This window comes from Sceloporus occidentalis, unplaced genomic scaffold, assembly GCF_023333645.1.
Source record: "Sceloporus occidentalis isolate IW3139 unplaced genomic scaffold, rSceOcc1.0.p SCAF_28, whole genome shotgun sequence".
Classification (NCBI taxonomy): domain Eukaryota; kingdom Metazoa; phylum Chordata; class Lepidosauria; order Squamata; family Phrynosomatidae; genus Sceloporus; species Sceloporus occidentalis.
Window position 1 is genome coordinate 1,118,652 of NW_028317008.1, and position 17,783 is coordinate 1,136,434.

Consider the following 17,783-nt stretch of genomic DNA (forward strand, 5'->3'; position numbering starts at 1 on the left):
CTTAGGCTAGGGCCTAGTGTCTGAGCTCTGGAAGTCCGCTGCCAAACGTCTAGGACTGACAGTTGTTTGGATGCTTTGCCCTGGGGTGAAACAGGTGAGTGGGTCGCCAATTGCCCACTAATTCACCTTTTCCATTTTTAAATGCTGCCGGTGGTGGTGGTGGTGCCAGCGTCTCTTCTTTACCAGTTTGCTTCCTGTCTAGAGTCATGCCCAAAATGTCCCTAATGGTAAGGGTAGTTTCTCCCCCCTGGCTGCGTCTGTTTGCGGTGTGGCAACGCCTGCTACCTCCGCCAGAGTAGCCAGCTTACGCTAGGGCCTTGTGTCTGAGCTCTGGAAGTCCGCTGCCAAACGTCTAGGACTGACGGTTGTTTGGATGCTTTGCCCTGGGGTGAAACAGGTGAGTGGGTCGCCAATTGCCCACTCATTCGCCTTTTCCATTTCCATTTCATTTTTTCCGTCTGATACACAACCTACCAAACATAATACTCACAATAACACATATAACACAATGACATCAGACATAACACATATAACACAGTGACATAACACATAACACACATGACACACATAACACACACCCGTACAATTCACAAATCACAAGGACCTTTCCTCCTGTTATTTGCCATGGCCTTCACTTCTACACTCACTAGCATTAACGCTATAACTCACACTTCACCCTATAACATTTTTCCATCCACATACCTGCCAACAGACCCATCTTTTTCAGGGACAGTCCTGCTTTTTTCCTGTCCCATCAAATTTAGCTAAACTAGGTATGCTAGTGCACATAGGTATAGCTGGGTAGGGTAGCACTACAACATTAAATAAATATAATAAAGTAATTAATAATAAATATAACTTTAAAATAAAATTAAATAAACCCATTAAAATTAAAATTAAATTATATTTAGACATAATAATACATCTTTAACCAAAACAGTGCACTGCTAATTATCTTAAAAATAACCGTACATTAACCCTAAGCTATTTTTTTGTTCTTGTCCAACATTTTTCCATTCGCATACCTGCCAACACACCCAACATTTTCGTGGACAGTCCTGCTTTTTTCCAGTCCTGTCCAGTAAAAGTTGGGTTGTTGCAAAGTATGCCATTATAAATAGGTAGCAAATGTTAGGCATGTATTACAAGTGGTCCAAAATCGTATTTAAAAATGTAAAATAATCCCTATTCTTTTATTAAACATCTATGGATGTGTGACTGTATGATAAAAAGGAGGCCAAGTTCCTTGGAGCATTTGTCTAGGTCTCAGACAAGACAACTGCTCGGAGGAACTTGGCCCTCAGTTTCGGGCAATGTGTATTGTGTACAGTACACCTCGGTACGTGTGTGCAACTCTATTGGTCGTTTCGGCAGGGTGCTCGCCTGCCATCAACGAATGAGGTGCATTCTGCAGTTCTGCAATTCATTTGTTGATACCAGACCAACCCCCATCCGGCGACCAATAGAGTCGCACACACGTACCTTAACGGCGCAAATGCATCTGCTGCTGCTGCTGCTCTGATGTGTTCTTAACGCATCTGCTGCTGCTGCTGCTCTGATGTGTTCTTAACCCCATATTAACCCCTGCTACGCAGCCGGGAGAAAACGAAGATGAAACGAGCACGAAGAATGTCCACGAATATTCGCCCGAAAAGAAGACAGGAACGGGCGAATATTCGCGGAATACGAATTTTTTTTTTTCTCCGAAGACGAGTATGAAGACTAACACGAAGAGCCCCCTGGTGCCCAAGTCTAGTTTTTACCACCGGGCCAGATGACGTATCATTTTTTTACGAGGGGACAGAAACAAGGGGTCACAGGGGTGGCACCAGTTCCCCTAGAGGCAAGGGCCCCGTCACAGCTACGACCAATGTGATCCCTGTAGTTACGCCACTTTACCTTTATTGAAATTATATTTATTGAAATAATAATGCATATGCTATATATGCTATTCACACACACCACACACACATTGGCTTTTGCAGTTGCATTTAGCTTGGACACACAAGCGAATCCTGAGCTGGGGCGAATCTCCTAAGTGACATCTCTAAGTGAGGAGTTACAAGCAAAGAAGGAGAGTATATTCATTACTATTGCAAGGGGGAGCACTGTGTTTGTTTGTGTTGTGTTCAGTGTAAAGTTTTGTTGAAAAAAGCAAAAAAAAAAAAAGGGTAAGGGCTATTTCCGGTGTGTTGCTAATTAAGTAACCTTCTCTTTGAGTTCTGCTTGGCTTTTGCAGTTGCATTTAGCTTGGACACACAAGCGAATCCTGAGCTGGGGCGAATCTCCTAAGTGACATCTCTAAGTGAGGAGTTACAAGCAAAGAAGGAGTTAAAAAGCAAAAAGGAGGGTAAAGTAAACATCCTTGTTATTCCATATAATATATTTATATATATTTTGCACCTTACTGTCTGTTTTTGCCAGTTATTTGAGCTACCCCCATTGCCAAGATGTCCTCCATGTTTGACAATGCGGTCAGGTGTACATCTTGCTCAATGTATGCAATCCTTGAGCAGCGCTTCGAGGGTGCATATTGCTGTGCGAGATGTGTGCGGGTTGCTCATTTGGAAGCACAAATCCTGAGTCTAGAGGAGCAACTGGCAACACTGAGATCTATTGACAACTTGGAGAGGAGTCTGCTGCTCACTGAGCAAGCTCTCTCGCAGGTAGAGGTGGGGGAGGATAGTGGGATGGAGGTACAGGACAGTCAGGCAGCTAGCTGGGTTACAGTTAGAAGGCGGGGTAGGGGGAAAAGCGCCAGGGAGGCTAGTCCTGATCTAGCACACCCCAACAAGTTTGCCCGGTTGGCAGATGAGGGGGATGTTAGTTCAGAGTTAGCAGTACTGCAGCAAGTCACTGCCTCTGACCACCAAAGGGGTGTCTGCTCCAGTAAGGAGGGAAGGAGGAGCGCAGGGCGGGCCAGACAGGTGCTGGTAGTGGGGGACTCAATTATTAGGGGGACAGACAGAGCGATCTGTCACAAAGACTGGGATCGCAGAACAGTGTGTTGTCTGCCTGGCGCTCGAGTTCGGCAGACAGATTACTGGGAGGGTTGACAGATTACTGGGAGGGGCTGGAGAAGACCCAGCAGTCATGGTGCACATTGGCACCAATGACAAAGTGAGAGGTAGGCGGAGTGTCCTTAAAAATGATTTCAGGGACTTAGGTAGCAAGCTTAAGGCAAGGACCTCCAAGGTAGTATTTTCTGAAATATTACCTGTACCACGTGCCACACCAGAGAGGCAGCAGGAGATTAGGGAGCTAAACAAGTGGCTCAGAAGCTGGTGTAGGAAGGAGGGGTTTGGGTTCATGGAGAACTGGGCCGACTTCTCTGTCGGATACAGGCTCTACGGTAGGGACGGGCTGCACCTCAATGGAGAGGGTGCAGCTGTGCTCGGGGAGAAGATGGCCAGAAGGGTGGAGGAGTGTTTAAACTAGGGAAAGGGGGGGAGGGAAACTACAATATAGAAGGGGAAGATAGTGTAGATAGAGAGCTGGGGCTTATAAATGTACCTGGGGGTGGAGCGGAGGGAGGGGTTAGAATAGTTAATAGGGATAGGCTTCATAGGGAAAAAAAAACATACACCTCTAAATTGTATGCTTACTAATGCCAGAAGTCTGACCAATAAAACTGACGAACTGGAGTTAATAATGTCTGAAGAAAATTATGACATAGTGGGTATAACAGAGACATGGTTGGATGATAGCTATGACTGGGCGGTTAACATACAGGGGTATAGTCTATTCAGGAAGGATCGAAAAAACGAAAAGGGGAGGAGTTTGCCTTTATGTAAAGTCCAGGCTTAAGGCCACACTGCGGGAGAATATATGTGAGGGAAATGATAATGTGGAGTCATTATGTGTAGAAATATATGGAAAGAAAAATAATAAAATACTGATCGGGGTTTGCTATAAGCCACCAAATATAATGGAAGCAGCAGAAGATCAATTATTAAAGCAAATAAACAAGGCAGCTAATCACAATGAGGTGGTTATTATGGGGGACTTTAACTATCCCGACATAAACTAAGAAACCGAGACCTGTGAATCTCATAAAGGAAACCGGTTTCTGACTATAAGTAAGGATAATTATCTGCCCCAAATGGTACAGGACCCGACCAGAGGGGGCGCCCTACTGGACTTAATATTAACCAACAGACCTGACAGAGTAACTAATGTGCAGGTCAGGGGGCATCTAGGAAATAGTGATCACAATATGATGCATTATAACTTGTCCTTCAATAAGGGAACTCTTAGAGGAGCCACAAGAACTATGAACTTTAGGAAGGCAAAGTTTGATCAACTAAGAGAAGCCCTTAACACTGTAAATTGGGAAAATGTCCTCAAAAACAAGAGTACAGACACTCAATGGGAGATTTTTAAGAATATCTTAAATTCTCACTGTGAAAGGTACATACCGTATGGGAATAAAAGAGTCAGGAACAAGAGAAAACCAATGTGGATAAATAAAAATGTAAAGGGGGCAATAAATGGCAAAAAAAAGGCATTTAGCTACTAAAACAGGAAGGCAGTGAGGATGCACTAAAAAGCTATCGGGGGAAAAAATAAAATATGTAAAAATCAGATAAAAGCAGCAAAATTGGAGACAGAAAGACTCATTGCCAAAGAGAGTAAAACAAACCCCAAAATGTTCTTTAACTATATAAATAGTAAAAAGGTTAAAAATGAAAGCGTTGGCCCCTTAAAAAGTAATGAGGGAGAAGTTATAGATGGGGATCAGGAAAAAGCTAATCTATTAAACATATTCTTCTCTGCTGTATTCACAGAGGAAAATGAAATGCCAGGTAATATACAGCAGGATGAGATGAATGCCCCAGTACATGTCGCCTGTCTAACCCAGGAAGAAGTGCAGTGCCGCCTAAAAAAAATCAAAATAGACAAATCACCAGGTCCAGATGGCATTAACCCCCGCGTTCTAAGGGAGTTAAGTAATGTAATAGACAGACCTCTATTTCTAATATTCAAGGACTCTATAGTGACAGGGTCTGTTCCCCAGGACTGGGGCATAGCAAATGTTGTGCCAATATTCAAAAAGGGGACAAAAGTGACCCGGGGAATTATAGGCCTGTTAGTTTAACTTCTGTTGTGTGTAAACTTTTTAAGGGTTTCCTAAGAGATGCTATTTTGGAGTATCTCAATGAAAATAAATGTATGACTCCATATCAGCATGGGTTTACAAGGGATCGGTCCTGTCAAACTAACCTGATCAGCTTTTATGAGGAGGTGAGCTCAAGACTGGATCGGGGTGAATCGCTGGATGTCGTATATCTTGATTTTTCCAAAGCATTTGATACGGTGCCACATAAAAGGCTGGTACATAAAATGAGAATGCTTGGGCTGGGGGAGAATGTGTGTATGTGGGTAAGTAACTGGCTCAGTGATAGGAAACAGAGGGTGGTTATTAATGGTACATACTCTGAGTGGGTGACTGTTGCTAGTGGGGTACCACAGGGGTCAGTTTTGGGTCCTATTCTTTTTAATATATTTATTAATGACCTTGTAGAGGGATTGTATAGTGAAGTATCAATCTTTGCAGACGATACTAAACTCTGTAACGTGGTTAACACAATAGAGGACAGTGCCACGGTTACAAATGGATCTGCATAGGTTGGAGGCTTGGGCTGGGATGTGGCAGATGAGGTTCAACACGGATAAATGTAAGGTTATGCACATAGGGAAGAAAAATCCAGGCTGGGAATATGTATTAAATGGGAAAACACTGGGGATGACTGACATGGAAAAGGACTTAGGAGTTTTAGTTAACAGTAAATTTACCTGTAGCGACCAGTGTCAGGCAGCTGCTGCTAAGGCAAATAAAATCATGGGGTGCATCAAAAGGGGCATAGATGCCCACGACAAGGAAATAATTCTATCACTGTACAAGTCACTAGTCAGACCACACATGGAATACTGTGTACAGTACTGGGCACCAGTGTACAAGAAAGATATAGTGGAGCTGGATAGGGTTCAAAGACGGGCAACCAGAGTAATAAGGGGAATGGGAGGACTACAGTACCCAGAAAGATTATCAGAATTGGGGTTATTTAGCTTGGAAAAAAGACGGCTTAGGGGGGACTTAATAACTATGTATAAATATATAAGGGGGCAGTAGAGAGATCACTCCCAGGACCTATTTATACCCAGGACTGTATCTATAACAAGGGGACATCCTCTACGGCTGGAGGAAAGAAGGTTTCTACACCAGCACAGACGGTGGTTCTTTACAGTAAGAGCGGTGAGACTATGGAACTCTCTGCCAGAGGAAGTGGTAATGGTAAACTCAATAAAAGAGTTCAAAAGGAGCCTGGACGTGTTTCTTGAAAGCAATAATATTACAAGTTATGGATATTAGATTAATAGGGACAGAACGTTGAACCAGGGATTTATTCTGATTGCCATATTTGGAGTCGGGAAGGAATTTTCCCCCTGGTATGGGGCAATTGGCATCTGCTTCATAAGGGTTTTTTGCCTTCCTCTGGATCAACACAGTAGGGACACAATATGTATATAGGTTGAACTTGATGGACTTTGGTCTTTTTTCAACCTTATGAACTATGTTACTATGTTATGAACTATGTTAATGCTGGGGGGGCATTAATAATTTCCACCATTAAATCATACCACTGAAAATAATATATATATATATATATATATATATATATATATATATATATATATATATATATATATATATATATGTATGTCAACTGATTTTAGATAGTTAGCCACACGAAAAAAAAATTAGATTAATCTAGCCATGGTGTAGAATAAATCTAAATTTTATTAACCCCTTAACGACAATCCGCGTACATGTACGGGGTTGCCGTGCAACGAGATAACGACAATGCCCGTAGCATGTACGGGCTGCCGTTAAATAGCTGCATCGCCGCGATCTTTGATCGCTAAAACCGGCTAAAACAGCTTAGGAAGCGATCGGAATCGCTTCCTAAGCATAAACGGTGTTGCTGACATGCCTCGATATCGAGGCATGTCAGTAACACTACCCCCCTACCCCGATAGCCTTGTGATTGCTCCGAGGAGCAACCACAAGTGCCATCCTGTAAATGACGTTGCCGTCATTCACAGGATGGCATCAACAATAGATATGAGTTCAGAGGGTCTATCCAGACCCTCTTGAGAACTCTCGAGCTCCTCCTGCAGATTGAATTCAGGTACTGCATCCAACCATGCAAGGTCAATGGAGCCCAGCTCACTGAGTGATTAGTAAAAATAAAAAAAATAAAAAAAAAATGTTTAAAAAAAATGTTTAAAAAAAATAAAAATAATATGGTAACATGTAAAGATCCCCACTGTCACCAAAAAAAACACAACAATTTAATAAGCAAGTCCTAAAATTCTTTATCTTTACAAAAATTCCAGCATGGAAAGAGTTAAAATATTGGCATTACAAATGCCCATAGGGTGTCTCGTATTAAAAAATGCATGAGCGGATGGGGTAAATTGAATTGGCCGGGTTCAAAGATGTCCCAAATATGGGACATGGGGCAGTAGGATCAGATGTCTAAATGGCATAAAAATACACACCTCACAAAGGTGGCCTTTTACCTCCCAAATAACCCTACAAACGCATGCATGTGGGGTATCACTGCGTTCAGGAGATGTTACCGAACACATATTGGGGTATTGTTTGACATGGACATATACCAGGAGCGATAAATTTATACCTGAAGTACAACATGTGTGAAAAAAATACCAAAAAAATTTACTACCATAAAGTTTCACAAAGGCTGGTGGTAAAATTAGTGCATGGAAAGGGTTAAAATACCAGCATTTCAAATACTTTGGGGTGTCTATTTTTAAAAAATATATGATTTGATGGGGTAAATTGCATTGGCCGGCTTCAAAGATACCCGAAATGGCACATGGGGGGAAGAATTACCAGATTTGGAAAAAAAGGTTTTGAAATAGCAAAACGCTACCTGCACTTATCGCCCCATAACGTGCAGAAAAAAGCAAAAAAACATAAAAACATTGGGTATTTCTAAACTCAGGACAAATAGTAGTATCTATTTAGCAGGTTTTTTCATTCATTTTTGCAGATGAGTAAAAGTTTTTTGTTTAAAAAGTGAGAAAAAGTAATTTTTTAACAAAAAATCCCCATATTTTATAATTTTTTTATAGTAAATTAGATGATATGATAAAATTAATGGTATCTAAAGAAAGCCCTGTTTGTCCTGAAAAAAACAATATATAATAAGTGTGGGAGCACGAAATGAGAAAGAAGAAAGTCACAGCTAAACAGCAACACTGAAAAATGTTAAAATAGCCATTGTCCCACAATATACTACGAGTAATAACCCCTATTGTCTTTAAGGGGTTAAAGACAGGAGGCGAGTATTTTGCATAACCTTCTTTACTGATTACCTCCAGCAACAAAGGAGTTAACAAAAAACAATAAGAAACAACCAATCAGAAACAAGTATCAGTCTCAGCAAACTGTAGCTCCTCCTCTTTCTTTGCGGAGATGCCGAACTGAAACAGAACGAGAACGGAACATGACCCTTTAAAAGGGAAGGAAACGTCAACATTCCACAGTCAGCAATCTATGTCGCGGAAGGATGACCTGAAAGAATGAGAGCACCAGGCGAACTGGCAAACAGACCAGGCATAAATAAAATAACATTTGCAAACATAACGAAAGGGGGAGACAGCCCCACAAGAGATAAGCTCCAAATTTCACACACCAAACACACACAACAACAGGAACTCTACCACAAGGCCAGGGAAGAAAAGATGTAAAAGGGGGGGGGGGGGATACTCGCCTCCTGTCTTTAATAAAATTTAGATTAATTCTACACCAAGGCTAGATTAATCCCCAATTTTATAGCAAGACAGGAGGCTTCATATTTTGCATTTTTAACGCCCCGAAAGAAGAGAAAAAGCCGCATGCGCATTGGGACGAAAGTAAAAGGTGCGGAACGTGGATTCCCGGAAAACGCAGCCGAAGCCGCAGCGCCCCTTACCGAATGCGACCCAAAGGACTCGTCAATACCAGCGAGACTGAGGATCCACCCGATCCACCCAACGAGGGTAGGTGTAGAAACCGGTTTAAAAGGGCGAACATAGGATATGAACAAAGGACCAGAAGGCGAGGGACGAAAAAGACGAGAAACCGAAAGGTAGGACTGAACACAGTTAGCAATGCAAAGATGCGGCCGATCCTGAAAATAAGGATAGGAGACGGAGAAAGAATGAGACTTAGGAGTTTACGTCAAACGCACGGACTTCCGACACCCGTCTGAAAGACACGAGGCATAAGAGAAGCGGCGTTTTAGCAGGGAGCTGCCTGAAAGACAGACGATCGTTATCCGGCCAACCCTCCAAAAAATCGAGAACCAGAGAGAGACGTCCCAAAAAACGGCGTAACGAGCCGATGGGGAACGCGAAGCGCGAATGCCGCGGAGGAGGCGGCCAACCGAAGGGTCCTTGCCAACCCCAAGACCCTGCATCGGAACATGAGCCGCAGAGATGGCCAAGCGAAACCAGTTGGTAAGATTTACCCTGAGAGAAAAGATAGGCAAACAAATTCAACAGGGAAAAGAAAAAGTGTGCCCACTATGTAGGAGGTGAGAGTAGGTTCTCACCCTATTGAGAGTGTGCCTTGACGTGGCGGGTGAGCTTAATTATGCTTTGGTCAATTCATATAACCAAAACCTCTCATTTATATTATGTTTATATATTTGTTGCCAACTTTATTAGGGTGAGAAGCGCAGACAGTATTTTGTTTTTTGTATACATTGTACAGCCAACACACTGTATTTGCAGCATGCTCACACTGTTTGGTAGGCCTCATATTATACATTTGTATTATTTGAGCCTGAGACTAGCTTAGCGCACCGACATTTTTTCTTTTCCCTGTTTGCACATATTTGAGGTTGTTGGCTCCTCATTAGTCTGGTTGCAGCTTGCTGTCCAGGGGTTAAATGGGAGGAGGTTTAATTGCACCTCCCCCAACACATTAATTTGGTTTTGGTAGCAGTATAAACTGCTTTGTGTGCCCACTATGTAGGAGGTGAGAGTAGGTTCTCACCCTATTGAGAGTGTGCCTTGACGTGGCGGGTGAGCTTAATTATGCTTTGGCCAATTCATATAACCAAAACCTCTCATTTATATTATGTTTATATATTTGTTGCCAACTTTATTAGGGTGAGAAGCGCAGACAGTATTTTGTTTTTTGTAAACAAATTCAACACCACATCTATAGGCTCCGTAAAGGGATCATGGCGTTGCGCCACATACCAGCGACACCAAACAGCCCAAGCCTAGCGATAAGACCTCCTGGTGCCAGGAGCCCAGGATCCCCAGAGTAGGTCTCGAGTCGTTGCCGATAAGCCTGACACATTCCAGGAACCCCTGACACAGCCCAGGCTACGAGAAGCAATCGGTCCTGGAGAACGAGGGGATGAGGGTTCCCCTCTGGCTCCAGAAGCAGGTTCCATGACCTAAGAAGAATCAGGGGATCCTCACATGACATCTCCAACAACAGGGGAAACCAAGGCTGAGACCGCCATAACGGAGTCACCAAGACAATCTTCACCCCTTGCCTGCGAGGGTATGGAAAGTCCTGAGGATCATGCCAAAGGGAGGAAAAGCATAGGCTCCCTGGAGAGGCCACGTCTGCAGGAACGTGTCTACTGCTAGGGAGAGGGGATCCGGCAGCCAGCTGAAGAAGACGTCGGCCTGTCTGTTGGACCGGGACGCGAAGAGGTCTAAGTGGAGTGGACTACAAGAGTGTTACTCCTCGCACCCGCCAGTCTCAGAAACCTATACTTACCAGGGCACCGTCCTCCTCTGGTCCTGCTGACATCAGAGGGGGCGTGGCTAGGCAGGGCAGGAGGCTTGCTGCAGTGATGTCATCGGAGGGGTGGAGCTTTGGGAAGGCAGTGGATTTAAAAACCAGGAAGTGCTCTCTCTAGTTACCCTGTTGTGGTCTTCGTGCTTCAGTATCGCTGTGAGTTTGTTCCTGTGATTTTGACCATTTGCTTGCCTGACTTCCCTTCTGCTTATCGATTTTGTACCTCTCCCTGTGATACCACGTGGGGGGGCAAGGGGCCTAACGAAAACGGGAGCAGAAGGAGGCAGATAAGCCCCCAATGGAAAGGAAAAAGGTCCAGCCGCGCAGCACGGTTGCGGGAAACAAGCGCAGAGGAGACAGTGGTGCCGACGAGGAAAAAACCGTGGGGCACCGAGATGAAAGGATCCTGCTGAAGGCAGAAATACCGCTCCCGCGAGGAAGAGGGGAGAGAAGTAACCTCATCGCAGAATGGAATGCCGATGCGGGAGGAAAGATGAGAAGGGAGCAGCACGTGGACCGGCGAGGCGGAACCACTGGAGAGGACAGAGGGAGAAGAGCTCCCAAGAACAGAGGCTGAAAGGGAAGGTAGGGATGGCATGTGGCAATAAAAAACAAATAAAGAACAACTAAGTACGAAATAACATAAAACCACACCAAATGAAAAACGACAAATTGATAAAACAAACGAAAAAAGGCACAAAATTTTGTACCCAAAACAATAGAAAATCACCAAACAATAAGAAAAGACAATATATATATAGAAATATATAGCAATATCTCACCTGGAGGCAAGCAGCAAAGAAGGAGGAGGAGCGACAGTTTGCTGAGACTGATATAGACTGTACTTGTTTCTGATTGGTTGTTTCTTGTTACTCCTTTGCTGCTGGAGGTAATCAGTAAAGAAGGTTATGCAACATATGAAGCCTCCTGTCTTGCTATAAAATTCCAGTTACTGTTAGGCCTACAGTCCTGTATATTTAAATACTAAATTGGTTCAGGTCTTAAATATCAAAATAGCATAAAACAAAGGCAATCTGAATAAACACAAAATATGGTTTATTAATGATTATGTTACATTGTTTGGCATATCTGACAATATTTAGTATTAGATATACACAAAAATCGAAGAAATCAGGATTTTCTTTTTTTAGCATTATTCAGCAATGCTTTTTTTAATTGTGTGATGCTGTTTTCAGGAAAATGCACTTGTAAAAAAAAATTAAAGTATTATTCAACAAAAAATAATGGCAGCAGTGAAACAAATAGGCTCTCAAATTATGGTGATGATCAGTAGACTTGGCCACCAGGGGGCTCTTCGTGTTCGTCTTCGGGGGAAAAAAAACCTTCGTATTCCGCGAATATTCGCCCGTTCCTGTCTTCTCTTCGGGCGAATATTCGCGGACATTCTTCGTGCTCGTTTAATCTTCGTTTCCTTCCCGGCTGCCTAGCAGGGGTTAATACAGGGTTAACAACACATCGGAGCAGCAGCAGCTGCCGTGAAGGAACGTGTGTGCAACTCTATTGGTCGTTTCGGCAGGGGGCTGGTCTGGCATCAACGAGTGAATTGCAGAACGCACTTCATTCGTTGATGGCAGGCCAGCCCCCTGCCGAAACAACCAATAGAGTTGCACACACGTACTGAGGTGTGCTGTACACAAAATGACCTAGAGACAAATGCTCCAAGGAACTTGGCCTCCGTTTATCATACACAATCACACATCCATAGATGTTTAATAAAAGAATAGGGATTATTTTACATTTTTAAATTGATTTTGGACCACTTGTAATACATGCCTAACATTTGCTACCTATTTACAATGGCATACTTTGCAACAACCCAAGTTTTACTGGACAGGACTGGAAAAAAGCAGGACTGTCCACCAAAATCTTGGGTGTGTTGGCAGGTATGCGGATGGAAAAATGTTAGACAAGAACTAAAAAATAGCTTAGGGTTAATGTACGGTTATGTTTAAGATAATTAGCAGTGCACTGCTTTGGTTAAAGATGTATTATGTCTAAATAATAATTTAATTTTAATTTTAATGGTTTTTTAAAAAAAAATTAGGGGTTTATTTAAATGTATTTTAAAGTTAGATTTATTATTTAGTACTTTATTATATTTATTTAATGTTTATACTAGTGCTACCTATCGAGCTATAACTACCAACGTGTATTTGCATACCTAGTTTAGCTAAATTAGATGGGACAGGACTGGAAAAAAGCAGGACTGTCCCTGAAAAAGTTGTGTCTGTTGGCAGGTATGTGGATGGAAAAATGTTATAGTATGAAGTGTGAGTTATAGCGTTAATGCTAGTGAGTGTAGAAATGAAGGCCAGGACAAATAACAAGAGGAAAGGTCCTTGTGATTTGTGCATTGTACGTGTATGTGTTATGTGTGTTATGTGTGTTGTCACTTGTCACTGTGTTATATGTGTTGTGTTATGTCACTGTGTTATTTGTGTTATTGTGTGTGTTATGTTTGGTTGGTTGTGTATCAGAAGGAAAATAATGAAATGGAAATGGGAAAGGAAATGGAAAAGGCGAATGAGTGGGCAATTGGCGACCCACTCACCTGTTTCACCCCAGAGCAAAGCATCCAAACACTGTCAGTCCTAGACGTTTGGCAGCGGACTTCCAGAGCTCAGACACAAGGCCCTAGCGTAAGCTGGCCACTCCGGCGGAGGTAGCAGGCGTTGCCACACCGCAAACAGACGCAGCCAGGGGGGAGAAACTGCCCTTACCACTAGGGACATTTTGGGCATGACTCTAGCCAGGAAGCGAACTGGCAGAGAAGAGATGCTGGCACCACCACCACTACCAGCAGCAGCATTGAAAAATGGGAAAGGCGAATGAGTGGGCAATTGGCGACCCACTCACCTGTTTCACCCCAGGGCAAAGCACCCAAACACTGTCAGTCTTAGACGTTTGGCAGCAGACTTCCAGAGCTCAGACACAAGGCAATAGCGTAAGCTGGCCACTCCGGCGGAGGTAGCAGGCGTTGCCACACCGCAGACAGAGGCAGCCAGGGGGGAGAAACTGCCCTTACCATTAGGGACATTTGAGGCATGACACTAGCCAGGAAGCGAACTGGCATCGAAGAGACACTGGCACCACCACCAGCAGCAGCAGAATTGGGAAAGGCGAATGAGTGGGCAATGGGCGACCCACTCACCTGTTTCACCCCAGGGCAAAGCACCCAAACACTGTCAGTCCTAGACGTTTGGCAGCGGACTTCCAGAGCTCAGACACAAGGCCCTAGCGTAAGCTGGCCACTCCGGCGGAGGTAGCAGGCGTTGCCACACCGTAGACAGAGGCAGCCAGGGGGGAAAAACTGCCCTTACCACTAGGGACATTTCAGGCATGACACTAGCCAGGAAGCGAACTGGCAGAGAAGAGACACTGGCACCACCACCAGCAGCAGCAGCAGAATTGGGAAAGGCGAATGAGTGGGCAATTGGCGACCCACTCACCTGTTTCACCCCAGGGCAAAGCATCCAAACACTGTCAGTCCTTGGCGTTTGGGAGCGGACTTCCAGAGCTCAGACACAAGGCCCTAGCGTAAGCTGGCCACTCCGGCGGAGGTAGCAGGCGTTGCCACACCGCAAACAGACGCAGCCAGGGGGGAGAAACTGCCCTTACCACTAGGGACATTTTGGGCATGACTCTAGCCAGGAAGCGAACTGGCAGAGAAGAGATGCTGGCACCACCACCACCAGCAGCAGCATTGAAAAATGGGAAAGGCGAATGAGTGGGCAATTGGCGACCCACTCACCTGTTTCACCCCAGGGCAAAGCATCCAAACACTGTCAGTCCTTGGCGTTTGGGAGCGGACTTCCAGAGCTCAGACACAAGGCCCTAGCGTAAGCTGGCTACATTGGCGGAGGTAGCAGGCGTTGCCACACCGCAGCAAGTGCAACCAGGGGGGAGAAACTGCCCTTACCACTAGGGACATTTTGGGCATGACTCTAGCCAGGAAGCGAACTGGCACCACCAGCAGCAGCATTGAAAAATGGGAAAGGCGAATGAGTGGGCAATTGGCGACCCACTCACCTGTTTCACCCCAGGGCAAAGCACCCAAACACTGTCAGTCTTAGACGTTTGGCAGCAGACTTCCAGAGCTCAGACACTAGGCCCTAGCGTAAGCTGGCCACTCCGGCGGAGGTAGCAGGCGTTGCCACACCGCAGACAGAGGCAGCCGGGGGGAGAAACTTCCCTTACCATTAGGGACATTTCAGGCATGACACTACCCAGGAAGCGAACTGGCATTGAAGAGACACTGGCACCAGCAGCAGCAGCAGCAGAATTGGGAAAGGCGAATGAGTGGGCAATTGGCGACCCACTCACCTGTTCCACCCCAGAGCAAAGCATCCAAACACTGTCAGTCCTTGGCGTTTGGGAGCGGACTTCCAGAGCTCAGACACAAGGCCCTAGCGTAAGCTGGCTACATTGGCGGAGGTAGCAGGCGTTGCCACACCGCAAACAGACGCAGCCAGGGGGGAGAAACTGCCCTTACCATTAGGGACATTTAAGGCATGACACTAGCCAGGAAGCGAACTGGCAGAAAAGAGACGCTGGCACCACCAGCAGCAGCAGCAGCAGCATTGGAAAAGGTGAATGAGTGGGCAATTGACGACCCGCTCACCTGTTTCACCCCAGGGCAAAGCATCCAAAAACTGTCAGTCCTTGGCGTTTGGGAGCGGACTTCCAGAACTCAGACACAAGGCCCTAGCGTAAGCTGGCTACATTGGCGGAGGTAGCAGGCGTTGCCACACCGCAGCAAGTGCAACCAAGGGGGAGAAACTACCCTCTCCATTAGGGACATTTCAGGCATGACACTAGCCAGGAAGCGAACTGGCAGAGAAGAGACGCTAGCACCACCACCAGCAGCAGCAGCAGCAGCAGCATTGGAAAAGGCGAATGAGTGGGCAATTGACGACCCGCTCACCTGTTTCACCCCAGGGCAAAGCATCCAAAAACTGTCAGTCCTTGGCGTTTGGGAGCGGACTCCCAGAACTCAGACACAAGGCCCTAGCGTAAGCTGGCTACATTGGCGGAGGTAGCAGGCGTTGCCACACCTCAGCAAGTGCAACCAGGGGGGGAGAAACTACCCTCTCCATTAGGGACATTTAAGGCATGACACTAGCCAGGAAGCGAACTGGCAGAGAAGAGACGCTGGCACCACCACCAGCAGCAGCATTGGAAAAGGCGAATGAGTGGGCAATTGACGACCCGCTCACCTGTTTCACCCCAGGGCAAAGCATCCAAAGACTGTCAGTCCTTGGCATTTGGGAGCAGACTTCCAGAACTCAGACACTAGGCCCTAGCGTAAATTGGCTACACCGGCGGAGGTAGCAGGCATTGCCACACCGCAGCAAGTGCAACCAGGGGGAGAAACTACCCTCTCCATTAGGGACATTTGAGGCATGATTTCAGCCATGAAGCGAACTGGCAAAAAATGCTGGCACCACCACCACCAGCAGCAGCGTTGGAAAAGGAAAAAGGTGAATGAGTGGGCAATTGACGACCTGCTCACCTGTTTCACCCCAGGGCAAAGCATGAAAGTCTGTCAGTCCATGGCGTTTGGGAGCGGACTTCCAGAACTCAGACACTAGGCCCTAGCGTAAATTGGCTACACCGGCGGAGGTAGCAGACGTTGCCACACCGCAAACACGTGCAACCAGGGGGAGAAACTACCTTAAACATTACAGATAAAAAAAATTAACTTTCCAAGCTAAGAGCTGGGTAACCCAACTTGGGCAGATTGAATTTAAGGAAGGCAATCTGCTCCATCAGATGAGGTGCCATGCGTGAGCGCTGTGGACTCAGTATGTTTGCAGTCATAGAAAACACGCGATCACTTTGAACAGTGGTTGGCGGACATGATAGTAGCTGCTGCGCAACCCATGAGAGTGCAGGCCACACACTCTTCTTTTCATCCCAGTAGCTAAGAGGATCAACATTAGGCGCAGAAGGAACTTCACAGAGGTAAAGTTTGACCATTTCAGCAGCACTACTCTCCTTTCTGCTGCTAGCTCTGTCAGATGGTCCAACTATACTCCCAAGTGCCTCTTCCCAATACGCAGCTGCTCCACTCAGTTGTATTGTGCTGCTTGTGGCACTGCTGCTGATGCTGCTGCTAGGAGTAGCAGACCACATCATCTCTTCCTCCTCCTGCACCTCTCCCTCCTCGGACAGCATTCCCATTTTACGCTGCCAGTCACGCACCTTGTTGACCAATTGCTCCCGGTAGCTACTGAGAACATTAAATTTCAAAGCTAGCTTTCCCTTAATTCTTGGATCACAAAGGCACGCTAGCATCATTTCGGGACTCTCTTCCATTCGTTTGCGAAGGTGTACTTTTAGCAGATCCTTCAGCTTCCTGACTATGGCTGCTACGTCAGGATGTAGAGTGCCACCTTGAACAGCCTCACGGTTTCCAAGGAACACATCCATCTTGCTGCCTAGATGGGAGAACACTGGGATTACCTGGGCCAGACTGGCAGTGTTTGAGCTTAAATTTTCTGTGGCATCCCTGAATGGTTTAAGGACTGCCACTAGCTGGGCGATCACTGTCCAATCCTCCCTATTCAATGGAGATGTAATTTCAATATAATGCTCTGAGGCAAGATTATGGATTGCCCTCTGCTGCTCCAAAATCCTCTCCAGCATCTCTAAAGTGGAGTTCCACCGCGTACTGACATCCTGTCGTAGGCAGTGTACGGGAAGACCTGACCTCTCTTTCTCTTCCCTCAAAAGTTGGCTAGCCTTAACACTATGGTGAAAGTGCCCAGCGATCTTTCTGCAGCGGGACAGAACTACTGCTGCTACATTAGTTCCTTCTGACCTTGCTGCCTTCACTACAAGATGGATGATGTGGGCTGCACTGCGCACACCAACAATATGACCATCTCGCAGCGCTTTCACCATATTGGCACCTCCGTCAGTT